The sequence below is a fragment of the Oryctolagus cuniculus genome, chromosome 12 (genome assembly GCF_051225735.1).
Source record: "Oryctolagus cuniculus isolate XC-2025 breed Fujian yellow rabbit chromosome 12, ASM5122573v1, whole genome shotgun sequence".
Lineage (NCBI taxonomy): Eukaryota > Metazoa > Chordata > Mammalia > Lagomorpha > Leporidae > Oryctolagus > Oryctolagus cuniculus.
Window position 1 is genome coordinate 114664569 of NC_142878.1, and position 14097 is coordinate 114678665.

The following is a 14097-nucleotide window of genomic DNA, read 5'->3' on the forward strand; positions in this document are numbered from 1 at the left end:
CTATATAAGATTTCCAATAACACTAAACTTTTATAAAGATTTATTTATTTACTTACTTACTTACTTGAGAAATAGTTACCAACAGAGGGGGAGAGAGAGAGCTCTTCCATCTGCTGGCTCACTCCCCAATGGCTACAAGGCCAGAGCTGAGACCTTCCGAAACCAGAAGCCAGGAGCTTCTTCTGGGTTTCCTTCATGGGTACAGGGGCCCAAGGACTTGATCCACCTTCTACTACTTTTCCAGGACAACAACAGGAAGCTGGATTGTTAGTGGAGCAACAGGGACTCAAACCAGCACCCATATGGGATGCAGGCATTGCAGGAGGATGCTTAAAATACTATGCCACAGTGCCGGCCCCAACACTAATTATAATGTGTCCAAGTGAATCCCTATCATAGCCTGATATTCACAGAAGTGTTAAATATAAAGAGTACGGGCTGATGGATGGGAGACATCTCTCTCTCTCACTCTCTGCCTCTGCTCTTGGTAACTTTCAAGTTACAGACAAGTAAATAGATAAATCTATTAATAATTTCAAGAGAAGGCTTTAATCTATACAGAGAGTAAAAATATGACTGCAAAGTGCCTGTATTTTTGAGAGCAGAATAACTAAAGGAACATTATTATGACAATACTCTTACCACTGCTGGTCACAAGCTCTCCCAACCCTCTGGTGACATCATTGGGTGAGCTACCAGGGAGGTCAATTCAGACATTATCCACCTCAACTTAGCATCAGTTCAAGTCATAGGAGTTGCATTTTGAGACAGCCTCATGCAGGACAGCCACATAAATCATGACATTACTGCTGAGTTGGAACAGCAACCATGAAATTGCTGTGCTAAGCCTTCATGATTGGCTCAGGGCAATTAAAAATATTGGAGGGGAATTGAAGCCAAGCCTCCTGAAAGGGAGGTTAGAATTCTATTGTTAAACCAGTAGTGGGGCTGCTGTTGAGGCATCTGCAGTGCCTGCATCCCGGCTGCTCCACTTCCAGTCCAGCTCTGCTATGGCCTGGGGAGCAGTAGAGGATGTCCCTAATGCTTGGGCCCCTGCACTCATGTGGGAGATCGAGAGGAATCTCCTGGCTCCTGGCAAGGATTGGCTTAGCTCCAGCCATTGAGGCACAGCTCTGGCTTTGCAGGCATCTGGTGAGTGAATCAGCAGATGAAGAGCCTCTCTCCCTCTCTTTCTCTCTGCCTCTCTATAACTCTACCTTTAAAATAAACAAACAAACACTTCTGCCCTTGAGGTTTGGTATGTCAATTAAGTATAATGTGGAAAAGGCTCAGGAAGCCCTTTGGATCTCTTTACTGGACATAGCAAATGAATAGAAAAGACATGCAGTGTAATGACTTGCTTAGGGAACATATTATCCAACACTATTCACTTACAGCATTCAAACAAAATTAACTGATTCCAGTGAGTAAAATTCTAAAACAACTGTTGTAAAACCAGAAAATGTTCCTCTATATAAACATATCAGAGAACATGAATGAGGGGAACTCATCCACTACTTGTGGAAATACAAACTAATGCAGCCACTGTGGAAAACATTATGGATATTTCCTAGAAAAATATACAGCAATATATCCAAAAAATGTGAAGGTATTGTATCATAGATACCTAATTAAACAGGTTTATAGTAACATTGTTCCAAATAGCCAAAATATGGAATCAACAAAGGATGAGTTGGTAAAGACAATGTGGCACTTATACACAAAGGAATACTTTTCAGCTATAAGAATAAGAACCTATGGACCCAAGGCTGTAGGGTGGTGGGGTAAAGCCACTGCTCGCAATGCTGGCATTCCATATGACCCCCTGTTAAGTTATTACCTGAACCACACTATGGAGGTCACTAAAGGAGGAAAGGTCAAAGTACTTCAATTAGAATGTGGGAAGATGTTAGAATGTTGCTCCTCTGTCAAAATTACAGCTCATTGCCTCTTTAGTCCTTTGTCAAACACTTTGACATTCACACTTTACTTTTTTAATGCTTTGGTCACAATTAGCCTGAACAATAAAGCATAATATAAAGCTAATCTCCTTTGGTGCCAAGGAAAGTCAGAGACAATAAAAAACTAACTTTCAAACTTTCCTGTTTTTTCTCACTCTATATCTTCCCTTCCTTTCACCCACACCACACCCTTCCACCTTCTTGCAACATCAGCATTTACTCTCCTCCCTGAAGATCAATCAAAGATCTTCTTGATGTCTTCAAATCAATTAGAGATACACTAGGCTGATGCTATGGTACAGTGGGTTAATGCTTTGCCTGAAATGCCAGCATCCCAGTTCTAGTCCAGCTGCTCTGCTCCCAATCCAGCTCTCTGCTGTGGCCTGGGAAGGCAGCAGAAGATGGCCCAAGCACTTGGGAACCTGCACCTAGATGGGAGACCCACAAGAAGCTCCTGGCTTCAGATTTGCCCAGCTCAAGCTATTGTGACCATTTGGGGAGTGAACCAGTGGATGGAAGACCTTTCTCTCTGTCTCCCTGTCTCTGTCTGTAACTCAGTCTCTCAAATAAATAAAATCTTCAACAACAACAACAAAAAAAAACTACAGATACAACAATACCTGTATGGGAAGAGTCACTAAGCATGCAGTGTAGAAAGTTATTAGTTTAGCTTTTTACCGGCTTCTGTTAAGAGTTGATGGATGGAAAACTGTCATTGTAAACTAGTAGTGAATAGGTGGTGCACCCAATGAGTTAAGCACTGTACATCAGTTGTGCTTGAAAGAAGTTGCTGATAAGGAAGTTTGAGAGACAGCATTTGTGGCTCTAATATAAAAATGAAGCACCCACTTCTGAATTAGGAATTTATTTAGAAGTGCAAATTTGAACTTGGGAAAGCTATCCAGGAGCAAATGCAGATGAGGTTGAGTTAGTGTGTGCTACAGGATATGGCATAATTGAAAACATGCTTCAGGATATGGGGTAGATCTTATGTTGATGTAGATGGCCCAAGTGAATGAGTCCTTTCACCCATGTAGGAGACCTGAAATTAGCTCCTGGCTCCTGGCTTCAAATCAGCTCAGCTCCGGCCATGGTGACCATTTGGAGAGTGAACCAGTAGATGGAAGACCTTTCTCTCTGCTTCCACATCTCTCTGTACTCTGTCTTTCAAATAAATAAATCTTAAAAACTGTCTCTTTATGGATCAGCTCTGTGGTGCAGCAGGTTACAAGGCTGGTTGCAATGCAGCCATCCCATATGGGTCACAGTTTGAGTCCTTGCTGATGGCCTGGGAAAACAGTAGAAGATGGCCCAAGTGCTTGGCCCCCTGCACCCAAGTGGGAAACTCAGAAGAAGCTCCTATCCCCGGTCTTCAAATTGGCTCAGCTCTGGTCATTGTGGCCATTTGGAGAGTGAACCAGCAGGTCAATCTCTCTCTCTCTTTCTCTCTCTATGTCTGTTTCTATCTCTCCTTGTAAATTTGTCTTTCAAATAAGTAAAATATTAAGAAAATCCTTCAAATAAATATTTTAAATATTTTAAAAACCATAGCAGTTGTGTTTAAGTCTCTGGTTGATACATAGTGGGGATACAAAATTAATGTTCTAGTTGAATGAGTTGCACCTTACTCTAATGTATTTTCTTATCAACCAGGGTGACACTTGATTGAATCTGACATACATCCAAGGTCCTTTCCTCAGACTGACCATCTCCATGTCTTTCCCAAGACTCCCTGCTCACAGGCTGAATGTAGATGTTTCCCACTGCGGGGGGATTACAGTACTATCTTGTTGCAGTCTCCACATATAACAAATTCCTTTCAGTACTTAAGCATCTTCTTGAAGAAGTACACCCCCTTGAAAGGCACAGTAGGGAGGGGGCATTAAAATGAAAAGCTACAGCTACAGTTACAATCATGGACAGAGATCAGCCTGAAATTATTTTTCCCTAGCAGACTCTTGAGTCTTGGGAAAAGAAAGATTTTGGGGCCTCTACTGTGGAACAGCGGGGTTAACACCCTGGCCTGAAGTGCCAGCATCCCATATGGGCACTGTTTCGAGGTCGAGCTACTCTGCTTTCAATCCAGCTCTCTGCTATGGCCTGGGAAGGCAGTAGTAGATGGCCCAAGTTCTTGGGCCCCTGCACCTGCATGGGAGACCTGAAAGAAGTTCCTAGCTTCTGGCTTCAGATCTGCACAGGTGCAGCCATTGTGGCCAGTTGGGGAGTGAACCACAGGATGGAAGACCTCTCTCTCTCTTCTCTGCCCCACTTCTCTTTGTGTAACTTTGACTTCCAAATAAATAAATACATAAATCTTAATGAAAAAGAAATATTTTGTCTTGAGATATAAAATTATAATGTATTTCCCTGCAAACAATGGAGAACTGGCTCACAACCTGATACTTTCTTGAGCTAAAGGCTTTCTGCTCTCTCCCCCCCTCTCCTTTCAAATATAAATAAATAAGTAAAGCTAGCACCAATGATATCTATTCATTTTTTTGTTCTGGAGGCTGAAAGTCTGAGGTCAGAGTGTCAGCAAGGCCACGTTTTCTCTAATGATGGGGAAGAATACCTCCTTGCATCTTCCTTGCTTTTGGTAGCTGCCCGCAGTCCTTGGCATTCATTGGCTAGAAGCTGTATGTCCCAAATCTCTACCTCTGTTGTCATGATGTTTTCCTTTCTGTGTGTCTTCAGGTGACCTTCTTATGAAAATACCACACCTTGAATTTAGGGCCCATCTTGATCTGGGATGATCTTAGTTTAGCTAGTTAGACCTGCAAAGATTCTATTTCCAAATAAAATCACATTCTGAGATTTGAAGTTGACATGAATTTGAGTGAAATAATATTCAACCCAATACAGTTTAATATGCTTCTTTTTCACTTCCTTTAAGGAAACTTTTAAAACTACTTTTGCTGTTTACAAAGAAAATAGAGTATCTCATTAAATTTTGAGCTTCCAGTTATTGGATATAGTTAAACAAAAGCTCAAAACCTTTTAAGAGTAGACTTGAGTAGATACACATGAATTGCTGAACTTGACATTAACTGAGAATTAGAAATTAGGTCATAGGTCCCTCTTCAGCTTTCCATTAGCCTACTAAATCATGTTTCACCACCTAGATATTCACCTGTGACCTTATAAAATATAATGAATCCCCTGGGTATTGGCAGTATATTTGGCCTGGGTCAGAGGACTATGCAACTTATTGCTGAAAACAGTTGCTCCACCAGCCCAGTGATTTCTTTCTCTTGTCTGGAAATGTAGGGGCTACATAAGGGGTCTGGGTAACGTTAAACCACGTAAGGACTCTTTGCCAAATGGGAAGTGGCTTGGGAGTTTCCCTCACCCAAGGACAACAGGCTACTATAGTTCTCTGGTATCACATTCCCATACAAGATCTTCTGAGCATTGTCCAGGTCCTGTTGCTCCTCCTGGCTGAAGCCCAGTCAAAAACCTGTAACAGCACATGTCTCCAAAATACATCAGCTCTGAGTCAAAAAAAAGAGAGCCACTTTCATTTCTGCGTCTACTATGCTTCCCACATGAGAAGCTAGTTTTTGTGTGCTATATGTCAACAGAAAAGTGAGAATAAAAACACATTCCCTGTATATTAACTTTGTAATTACAAAATTTACTATACTATAGTTACTCATATTATAAGGGCCTGAAAGCCCAGCAAGAACAAGATGAGTAAAATTCTGATTCTGTAAGGAAATCACAATGTAATCTGTAGGCATGTATATACATATCTAATTGAAAAGTGTTAGCTCAAGTGAGACAGATGTTCAAAGTAGATCAGGGTAACAAGGTTTTTAAAAATAAATTTGGGAGCCGGCGCCGCGGTTCACTAGGCTAACCTTGACCTTGTGGCGCCGGCACACCGGGTTCTAGTCCCGGTCGGGGTGCAGGATTCTGTCCCGGTTGCCCCTCTTCCAGGCCAGCTCTCTGCTGTGGCCAGGGAGTGCAGTGGAGGATGGCCCAAGTGCTTGGGCCCTGCACCCCAGGGAGGCCAGGAGAAGCACCTGGCTCCTGTGTATGGAACAGCGCGGTGCGCCGGCCGCAGCACGGTGGCCGTGGCGGCCATTGGAGGGTGAACCAACGCAAAAGGAAGACCTTTCTCTCTGTCTCTCTCTCACACTGTCCACTCTGCCTGTCAAAAAATAAATAAGTAAATAAATAAATAAATAAATAAATAAATAAATAAAAAATAGATTTGGGGAGGATGACATTGTGGCATTTTAAGTAAGGTCACTACCTATGATGCCAGCATATAATATGGACACCTATAACCTAATCCCAATTTAATTCCTCCTGAATATTCTCTTTTTAATGGTAGATTTAAAGGATTTTTTTTTTTATCATTCCTTTGGATAATGCTGACTGTGAAAAATTTACCTAAATAATACCTGGGGTTTTGGTGGCAGGACCTCAGATTTGCCTTTTCATCTTCAATGTCAAAATAGATCACTTACTCTTTTGGGTCGTTTTATTTATTTATTTTGACAGGCAGAGTGGATAGTGAAGAGAGAGACAAAGAGAAAGTTCTTCCTTTGCCATTGGTTCACCCATGGGGTGCAGGGCCCAAGCACCTGGGCCATCCTCCACTCCACTCCCAGGCCACAGCAGAGAGCTGGCCTGGAAGAGGGGCAACCGGGACAGAATCCGGAGCCCCAACCAGGACTAGAACCCGGTGTGCCGGTGCCGCAAGGCGGAGGATTAGCCTATTGAGCCACGGCACTGGCCTCTTTTGGGTCTTAACCTAATTGATATCTATCTTTCCTTTTCAAAACAGGAAGAGAAAAATTAGATAGGAAGATGAGCAGTCGGAACAAAAACAGGCACCCATATCAGAGGTAGGCACCACATCAGCAGCCCCCAGATTTGCATTTAAGACAAACTCTGAAAGGAGAATGGAGAGAAAGAAAGGAAGAATTGGATAAGAAATCAGAAAGAAATATCATCACTAACCATTAAACATAGAGTATTAAGAATAGAGAACACAAGAGATAGGAAGCACAAACACAATTCAGCACCAATGGGTTGTGTGGAGGGTTAAAATGAGTTCAAGTCCATGATGTGTGCATGAAAGACTGCATGGACATGGCACAAGAAATTGAAATTGGGGAAAACAATCAACAAGAATATGATGGAAAGAAGTGAGACTGAACTTGGACACATTGTGTTTGAATTTTCTGTTGTTAATTGTGTTGGGATCAGCAACTGGCAACTAGAAATACAATGTAGAGCTCAGTAGAGACCAAAGCAGCAGAATTTCAGTGAATAGAGTGAATGAAATATCCTAAAGAAAAAGATCAAAGAATGCAGAAAAGGAGAGAGAAGGGGATCTGAAGAAACCTTGTACCTACTGGAATAGGAAGGGAAGAACATAATAAGAAAAGGACAGGAGAGAAGGAATATTGATGTTTATACCAGGGATAATAAAAATCTCAATGTTAAAAAAAATCTCTGCCTCTTGGGTCCAGTAGTGTGGTGCATCAGGTGAATGCTCAGACCTGAAGCACCAGCATCATATATGGGTGCCAGTTCTAGACCCAGCTGCTCCACTTCTGATCCAGCTCTCTGCTATGGCCTGGAAAAGTAGTAGAAGATGGCCCAAGTCCTTGGGCCCCTGCACCTGCATGGGAGATCTGGAAGAAGCTCCTGGCTCTTCCTTAGGATGGGCCCAGCTCGGGCAGTTGTGCCCAATTGGGGAGTGAACCAATGGATGGAAGACCTCTTTCTCTCTGCCTCTCCTCTCTCTGTGTTACTCTTTCAAATAAATAAATAAATCTTAAAAAAAAATCTGCCTCTCCAGTGTAACACTGACTTTCAAATAAATAATAAATAAATCTTTTTTAAAAAAGGAAATTATGGCATATGTACTCCACATAATATTAACAGAGATTAAAAAATAAAATCCTGTTATTTGCAACAAAATGCATGAAACTGGAAAACATCACACTTAACCATATGTTCTCCCTGATCTGTGATAACTAATAGAGCACCTAAAGGTAATTATAGAATTGAAATTGACAATTTGAGAAGAAATAACTTTGAACAGCCTTTCTCAACTATTGAACAGTTTTTTCATATTATTTGTTGAACTCTTTAATTAATATAATCATGTGTATAAAGTTAATTGCAAATAGATCTTAGTAAAAAATAAGAATGGGAATAGGAGAGGGAGGAAGAAGAGGTGTGAGAATGTGGTGGGAGGGTGAGCATGGTGGGAAGAATCACTATGTTCTTAACATCATAATTATGAAATGCATGAAGTTTGTATTCCTTAAATATAAAGTTGCTGAGAAAAAAGATATAAGCTTAAGGAGCATTCCAGAAAAATTTTAATTTTGATTATTTCGGTAAAGGATATTAGGCAGTAATATTTAAAATGAAAGAATGAATTATGTGTTTTTAATATCATTTATTTTTAATGATTAACTAACTTCTTTTGAAAGACATAGTTTTGAGAGACTGAAGACAGAAATAGATCTGCCATCAGCTGCCCCGCTCCCTAAATGGGTGTAACAGCTAGAGCTGAACCAGACTGAAATCAGGAGCCAGAAGCTTCATCTGGTCTCACACATAGGTGAAACCCAGGGCAGGTGCCCAAGCACTTGGACTAACTTCTTTTTTTTTTTTTTTTTTTTTTGACAGGCAGAGTGGACAGTGAGAGAGAGAGACAGAGAGAAAGGTCTTCCTTTTGCCGTTGGTTCACCCTCCAATGGCCGCCACCGGTGCGCTGCAGCTGGCGCACTGCGCTGATCTGATGGCAGGAGCCAGGTGCTTCTCCTGGTCTCCCATGGGGTGCAGGGCCCAAGCACTTGGGCCATCCTCCACTGCACTCCCTGGCCACAGCAGAGAGCTGGCCTGGAAGAGGGGCAACCGGGACAGAATCCGGAGCCCCAACCGGGACTAGAACCCGGTGTGCCGGTGCCACAAGGTGGAGGATTAACCTAGTGATCCATGGCGCCGGTGGACTATCTTCTGCTGCTTGCACAGGTATGCTAAGCAGGGAGCTGGATTGGAAATGGAGCAACCAGGAAACAAACCAAAATCCTTAAGGGATGCTGGCATCCTAGGCAGCTGTTTAACCCACTATACCACAATGTCACAATGTCAGCCCCAGGTTTTCATTTTAGATTTGAGCAGCTTGAGGTGCCATTTGGATGGCTATAAGGAAACACTCAACAGGGAGTAAATATAGTGGTCTACATGCTGTGCAAGAAGCCCAAGCTGGAGATACAGATGTGTCAGATGATATAGGGTCAACCTGTCAAGGTGAATTGCAGAATGCAATCAATAGGACACCAGTAAAAAGAGAAGAAACTTTCAGTGATGTCATGATACAAACAGGTTAACTTCCAGGAGAAGGCGTGTAGCAGTTTCTACCATGGCAAGGGAAAAGAGTCATTTAGCCTAATGCCCTGGTCCCACAGCAGCATTTCCAGCTGTGCTTTCAGGGCTGGCTCCTAATTTTAGATTTTGCAAATCTAGACACTAGAAGTCAGTGTTGACAACTCTAGAATGTAGGCTTCTCAACTCAAGTGAGAGGCCAGGACTACATTCCTGGTTCTCACCTATGACCCTGTCTCAGCCCTGCCTGCTGTGGGTGTTTGGAGTGTAAATCAGTTGACTGAAAGTCACGGTCTCTCTCTCAGTGCCAGTGTTGTGGCATAGTATGCTATATGTCCACTTATGGTGCCACCATCACATACGGGCACCAGTTTGTGTTCTGCATGTTTTTCTTCTTCTTCTCCTTCTTAGTAGAGTTACAGAGAGGGAGAAACAGAGAAGTCTTCCACCCACTGGTTCACTCTCAAAATGGTCACAAAGAACTGGAGCTGGGGCACCAGCTGTAGCGGCCATTTCAGGGGTGAAGCAACGGAAGGAAAACTTTTCTCTCTGTCTCTCACTGTCTAACTCTCCCTGTCAAAAAAATAAAATAAAATAAAATAAAATAAAATAAAATAAACTACAATGTGAAAGAAGCTGAGGAATAAATAACTTACTGGCAATAAATTCATTTTTGTTTGTCTCAGGTACATGTAGATGTCTCCAGGATCTTATCTGAAAGAGAAGAGAAATTATTCAGAGAGAGTGGTGAGACAAATAGTCTAGATTCTTCCTAAAGTCTACTGTGCTAGCAATATCATGAAGGAAATGCATATAGACAAATGGGCATATAAGCTGGGCAACAAAAATAAACTACCCTCCCTATGGGGGAATATAGGCTTTACACATGGGAAGAGCAGAAAAGACCCTGAAAGAGCACACACAACTCTACCAATCAGTCAGGTTAATATTTTTGTTGGGCTAATTAAAATATTAATTTGTTACCAATTCTGTAAAAAACATCAATGCCAGGGCCATCACTGTGGAGTAGTGGGTAAAGCTTCCTGCTGCAGTGTGGGCATCTCATATGGGCACCAATTCCAGTACACCTGCTCCATTTCTGATCTAGCTCTCTTCTATGGACTGGGAAAGCAGTGGATGAAAACCCAAGTCCTGGGGCCAACACCGTGGCACACTGGGTTAATCCTCTGCCTGCGGGACCAGCATCCCGCATGGGCACTGGTTCTAGTCCTGGTTGCTTCTCTTCCAGTACAGCTCTCTGCTATGGCCTGGGAGGGCAGTGGATGGCCCAGGTACTTGGGTCCCTGCACCCATGTGGGAGACCAGAAAGGGTCACCTGGCTCCTGTCTTCGGATTGGCAGAGTTCCAGCTATGGTGGCCATTTGCGGGGTGAATCAATGGAAGGAAGACCTTTCTCTTTGTCTCTCTCTCACACAGTCTATAACTCTACCTGTCAAATAAAAAAAATAAAATAAAAAATAAAAAAAAAAAAAGAAGAGAAGACCCAAGTCCTTGGGTCCCTTGCACCAACATGGGAGACTTGGAAAACTCTCCAGGCTCCTGGCTTCAGATTGGCCCAGCCTCAGCCAATGAGGCCATTTGGGGAGTGATCAGCAGATGGAAGACCATCTCTCATTCTGTCTCTGTCTCTCTGTAACAGCCTCTCAAATACATAAATAAATCATAAAAAAATCAATGTCACTGCCTAAATAATTTATAGTATTCGTCACGATTGTCCAATTAATTAGCAGTACACCAAAAAGAAACCTGCTTTCATTAGTATCTATATTACACAGAAAATTACTCAGGCCATACTAACTGTTTCCCTTACAACATCTCTTGCTTTTATGTATCTAAAATTTCATTAAAGTATGCAGCTTAAAAATTAGTTTTTGGCCACAATCTTATATATAGGAAAAATTGACATAATATATCTATTACAGCTTTCTTTAACTCTTCTATGACAAGCCTCTCTGTATACAAACCTTGATATAATTCTTCTCCACAGGGACCCCTGACATTTTCCAGTTCACTTTTGTTCTAGCCCATGAGACAACAGTATATATGATACCAACATAATTTGAAAAGTATTTTACCTTTGGGAGTTTCCTTTCTTGTACAGTAATCATATGGAAAATCCTGAGACTTTCCTGTTGGACACATAGGGCCTAGGTCACAGGCTGCACAAACCAGACATTGGAAGAGTAGGCATCATGATACACTAGGTTAAGCTACTTCTCTGGACATACCACATATATATCAGAGTGCTTGGTGTGTGTCCTGGCTATTCCACACCTCCAAACCAACTTACTGTAAGTATTTTTTTAAAGTTATTTTTTGAAAGTTTTAGTTATTGATTTGAAATGCATAGTTACAGAGACGCAGAGACAGAGAGAGGTCTTCCATCTGCTGGTTCACTCCCCAGGTGGCTGCAATGGCTAGAGCTACACTGATCCAAAACCAGGAGCCAGGAGCTTCTTCCAGGTCTCCCACACAGGTGCAAGGGCCAAAGGACTTGGACCATCTTCTACTTTCTCAGGCCATAACAGAGAGCTGGATTGCAATTGGGCAGCCAGAACTCAAAATGATGCCCATATGGATTGCTGGCACTGCAGGTGGTGACTTTACCCACACCACAGCACTGGCCCCAAGTGTTCTTTTGAGTCAACAGATCATGGCTCAAAAACTTGGATTTCTGCCATCTGCATGGAAACCAACATGGAGTCCCTACCTCCTGGCTTTCATAGATAGAACCCTGGCTGTTGTGGGCTTTTTGCAGAGTGATCAGGCAGCCTTGGTTGGCAAGGTTCAGATTTTTAAATATTTCACTTTTCTAGATTTTTGAGTCAGTATTCTGAGTCCTATTGCTTCTTTATTACCAAGAATTCCAAGACCTAACTCAGCATGGGTGCTATGTATAGCATAATGTGAGAGTTAAGATGAGATGAGAGAACTCCCAACATTGTATCTAGGTAGCATACCTTAGAAATAGTGGCAGTCTGTAAAAGTTGCAAATCTACCTACCAGAGTGGTGGGACAGTTAAGGGATTTTAATAATTTCCCAAAATTTATTAAAAGGAAAAATGGTAACATGGTAAGGGCTGGCTTCCCATGATTCCTAACCATCTTCATCTTTCTGCACTACACACCCTCAGCCATCACCCTATCCATCCATGATCCATGCCCACCCTGCAATGGCTTGCCTGGGCCGCAGCTCGGTGCCCAGCCATGCCTGTGGGAGGGAGCTCCAATAGGAGAATAGCAGCTGTAGGCACCTGATCGCAGCTGGGGGAGGGGACATGGATAGCAGAGCACCACCACTCCAGTGGGCCCTGTGGGTGCTTGCCTGGGCCAAGGGTAGAGACTAAGCCCCGACCTCCCTGTCCCCAGTTTTGGGCCAACCAGAGTACACCTGTGAAATGCATGTCAGTCGAGAAGAATTGTGGTTACCAGCGAGTGAGGGGGAGAAATGGTGGATTAAGGACAAAGGGGATACATTGGTCATGGGGTACAAAGTTTCCAGTGGACAAGAGAAATGAGTCTACAGCTATACTGCAAAGCATGGAACTACAATGCTGTATTTCAAGTTAAGAGAGGCTTTTGAAAGTACTCACCATATAGTGTAGGAAGTGATGAATTATTCTGATTAGACAATTCCAGAATTAACACTCATCGGATGATCACATTGTACCCCACAGATATCTACAGCTATTTCTCAGTTGAATAGTTTAAAAAGGCAAAGATTACCAGGCTACACTAAAAAAGCTAGGAACAATACAATGTGTATTAATATAAAGAGAAATGTTTAATGATTTCACAGTAAGACAAAAATGAATCTTAAAGATTTGTTAAATTGAAAGGCAGAGTTAGAGAGAAGAGACATAGATCTTCCATCTACTGGTTCACTCTCCAGATGGCTGCAACACAGAGCTGTGCCAATTCAAAGCCAGGAGGCAGGGGCTTATTCTGGGTGTCACATGTGGGTGCAGGTGTCCAAGTACTTGGGTCATCTTCTGTTGCATTTCCAGGTACATTAGCCAGGAGCTGGATGGGAAATGGTGCAGCTGGGACTTGAACCTGGGCCTGTATGGGATGCCAGTGCTGTAAGCTGCAGTTTATCTTTGTTTAACACAGCAGTGGCCCAAAAAAAAAAAAAAAAAAAAAAAAAAAAGGGATACAAAGAGTTCAAAAGCTGAATGATGAAAACAATACATATAGAAGGGGCTGGGGCCATGGCTTAGAGGGTAAAGCCATCCACCTGCAGTGTTGGAATTCCACAAGGGCACCACTTCAAGTCCCACCTCCAGTGCCGGCATCCCATATGGGCACCGGTTTGAATCCCGATCGCTCCACTTCCAATCTAGCTCTGTTGTGCCCTGGAAAAGCAATAGAAGATGGCCCAAGTCTTTGGGCCCCTGCACCTCTGTGGGGGACCTGGAAGAAGCTCCTGGCTCTGGATCGGCAGAGCTCTAGCTGTTGCAGTCAACTGGGGAGTGAACCATTGGATAGAAGACCTCTCTCTCTCTCTCTCTGCCTCTCTTTCTCTCTGTGTGTAACTGACTTTTAAATAGAAAAATAAATTCTTAAAAAAACAAATGTGTAACTGTTCATATAGATAGGCTCAAAGGGATCACATAAATAAGATCAAGTGTATACTAATAACAATAGAATTAAAAAGGAGAGAATGATCCAACATGGGAAGCAGGCCACACAGCAGACTTATAGAATGACAAATGCCCTAAACAGCACATTGACATCAGAATCAGCCTTAAGTCCT

General features: G+C 42.5%; 1 pseudogene; it reads right to left on the bottom strand.

Moving 5' to 3' along the window:
* The window catches only part of LOC127489436 (elongation factor 1-alpha 1-like), a 60451-nt pseudogene extending 55823 nt beyond the window's left edge, over positions 1–4628 (bottom strand).
* Positions 4629–14097: the final 9469 nt, after the last annotated feature.